Source organism: Tubulanus polymorphus, chromosome 8 (genome assembly GCF_964204645.1).
Source record: "Tubulanus polymorphus chromosome 8, tnTubPoly1.2, whole genome shotgun sequence".
Taxonomy (NCBI): domain Eukaryota; kingdom Metazoa; phylum Nemertea; class Palaeonemertea; order Tubulaniformes; family Tubulanidae; genus Tubulanus; species Tubulanus polymorphus.
This window is the reverse complement of record NC_134032.1, coordinates 3,702,495-3,706,300: the sequence shown is the minus strand read 5'-3', so window position 1 is coordinate 3,706,300 and position 3,806 is coordinate 3,702,495.

Sequence of the window (3,806 nt, the reverse complement as noted above, 5' to 3'; positions counted from 1 at the left end):
GAACGAAATAGAAATATTAAACGGGGAAAAAATAGGGACAAAAAATTCAACAATGCGGACCCGGTGGGTACCCAAAAAAATGGCGCCGGGAAACTGTAAAAAGGCTTATTGACTGTAGACGGCAGCACTAGCTGGTTAACGCATACATATCTCAAAACATCCTACAAATCAGTTAAATAATTTCATCAAAATAGGATTAGATGTTTATAGATCCCTTTAATAGTTAATATATTGTAAATAGTGGATGTTTGTATCATTAACAACTTTGTTATATTTTATCGAGAAAAGTTCCTAATTCCTAATACTAAGGCTTTCCAAGCATCCAGCCTCGTATGTATGTAAATTGTTTATAATCTATATATCATTTATACTGCATATGTACATGGCGAAATAAATATTATTATTATTATACATTATTTTACCTATTGATACGCCGGTCAAAATCCTCTCCTTAGTCGTATAATAATATAAGCAATAATCGGTCCCTGGCGAGAGAACGTGTCCGCGCACAAACCCAAGTAAAACTAGAATACCGGGAATTTTGAATGGATATAACAATAAAACATGAATTTATTTACCTTGATATTCAACACAGCTCTCCAGTTTAACACAATCCAACTCCTAGCTCTAAATTCCTATTGCACTCTCCTGCTGGTAACCTGTCCTGAATCAAGTCCCAAACAAGCTTTTAACAAGTAACTATCGAATCCCTATCGAGTGTCTTTTGAGTGTCTACCGAGTGGCTGCTCTCTCAAGATGCGGGTCCCTTTTATAGAAAGAATCGGCATTCTTAAAATACCGACTCTCCCACTCGACTTTTGGTAAGGAGCAGCAACGTAACGGTCATGACTGTAATGTGCGATTTATATCATATTCGATTTGCTGTATTCTAGAAAGACATTTTTTGCTCATGGTCAGGCATATAGTACATTTGCCGGTAGGCAGTAGCAGTTATCAACATAAATTGAGGAAACTTTCAAATTATTTCAGTTGAATATTTTCCAAAGTATGTGAACGATGCATTTAGGAATTTTCGAGTACCAGGTAGTATTTTGTTTTTGATTTATTACGGTAGGGCATACCGTACTGAATTATGACCGGGATGGTTATAACAGTGACGGAGCGTGGCGCAATAACCCTTGGAATATATTTTCATGATAATTCATTCATAGATCGGTTATATATTCTTTCCCGTATATCAGGACCAAATGCAATTGTTGTCCATGTATTAGCAACGACAACGCAGCAAATCTTATATAATACAAAATCGCACATTTATAGATGAAAACTCCGTTTCATTCGTCGTAAATACGTACATTTGTCGGCATAGTCGTAGCTGGAGCTTCCCCGAAGTGGTTGCGTGAATAATCCCATGTTTGAAGTAAGTTTTGTCAAAGTGCATAGGTCTTCGTTTTAGTCATGCATAGTTTTAGTTTTGCGTGTGTGGGTGTTACTAAAGCTATGCACTACTAAAACGAGGACCTATGCACCCGAGAAAAATAAACGAACATTTTACGTTTCCTTATGTATGTTTATATCGAGTAGGTCCCTATTGCCTATACTCATCGACAGAGGTGGTTGAATATACTGATACACCGGTCACAATCCTCTCTTTAATCGTTATCTATAAAATACTTGAGTAAGGCCCTGGCGAGAGAACGTGTCCGTGCACAAATCCGAATGAATAAATTGAAATACCGGATGATAATATTGAAGATAATATATTTTATTTACCTTGAACAAAGAATGATTTTCCTAATCCCTATTGTATATGAATCCCTATCGTTCCGAAGCTTCTCCTATCCTGCTGTCGACACTCGTCTTACTAGGGTACAGATTATCTCCTCTCTCTCGATAGCGGCCCCCTTTTGTAGAAAGAACCGGCATTCTCAGAATTCCGATTCTCCCACGCAGGGTCTTCCGCTTTTTGGCAAGGAGCAGCTACCCAACTGTCATGACCGTTTTTAGTAACGGAAAAATTTAGCCCTACTGATTTGCTGATCTAAAGGTTTTTTAGAAACTGATTTGCTGAAATAAACTTTTTCTTCCAACCCTCCTGTCATGACGCGTTGTGATTTACTCACTCCTTGCTAGTCATTGTTGAGAGAGCAGCTATTGTCTGTGAATTACCAACGAGCGCATACAGACAACAGAAACTTCAGACAGCTAGTTTTAACATTTAACACAAATTAATTTTTCTAAAACATTAGCGATTATTAACAATTTGTTCTTAAACAACATCTAGATTACTCAAATTAAATATCTTTTCAAAACTTTGTTTTCTTTTCTAATTACAGTACAAATTCATTGTTTCTTTTTTTAAATAATTGTAATTAACTACGATTCGGAATACATTGTGATTGATTATCAATTCTTAAATTATTTGAAATACTTATACTAATTATTTTATCTACAATTTAACTGATTCTATTTTAATACAGGATAAGCAAAACAACCACATCTTCCTAAACTTCCGGTTTTTCCTTTTACGGAAAGTAGCCGGGAATATCATCAAATATCAGCGTGATCCCTTCACGAGCCTCATTATAAATACACTCCATTGTTCCGACCCAACCAAATATGGTTCCAACTTTTTAAAAGTTTTATATAAAGATTTTCTGAATGTTTGCCAGATCTCACAGCAGAAGAACCGAGAAAGAATTGTTGTTTATAGACTGATTTATGGTTTGCGTTGGTAGATGAAAGCATCAAACAAGAACTTTCGTAATTCTTACTACTAGTACGTTCTTGTCTGACGGCTTTAACGTAACCCCCACGCATACGGAAACAACATTAAGAACATTTCTAAATACTACGAAACATTTTCAAATACTACGAAAATCTAGCTGTGGATCAATACAGATAGCGCCCCTAGTTATGATTTCTAATGAGTGCATAGGTCTTCGGTCTTCGTTTTAGTTGTGCATAGTTTTAGTAACACCCGATATAAAGGCGCAATTCCATATTCATTTTATAAATCGCATAATGATTTCAATATAACTGAATCATTAAAAGAACAATTCTGTGATGAATTAAAAAATGAATATGTTAACATAAAGATGAAGTCTATAATAGAACATTGAATATTTGGAATCATTTTGGAATGAAAAATCATGGACAATTAGTAGATTTATATTTAAAATCAGATGTATTATTATTATCGGATATATTTGAAAGGTTTAGAGATGTAAATCTAAAATATTCTAATATTGATCCTTGCCATTGTTATTCATCACCAGGATTAACTTGGGATTGTGGTTTAAAATTTACAGATATAAAAATGGATTTGTTAACAAATATAGATCAATCATTATTATTTGAAAAATCTACAAGAGGAGGAGTTTCAGGTGGATTAGGTGATAGGTTTTTCAATGTAAATGATAACCCTGGTTATAAGTTATTATATATAGATGCAAATACTCTATATGGTTGGGCAATGATTGAACCACAACCATATGGAGTATTTGAAATTAGTGAAGATTTACAACATGAAAATAATGATAAATTTGATTGGAAGAAAAGAATTCTAGATATTGCAGATGATTCAGACACTGGTTACTTCTTTGTTGTAGATTTAGAATATCCTGAAAACATTAAATTTAAATCTAGAAATCTAGCATACTGTCCCGAACATAAAACTGTAACACATGAAGAATTATCAAAAAAGAACTAAACCTGAAAATCATATTCATACAGAAAAGTTAATGGTAACTCAGGAAGATAAATATAATTATGTAGTACATTATAGAATGTTGAAGTTTTATCTAAAACAAGGAATGATTCTAAAAAAAGTACATATATATATT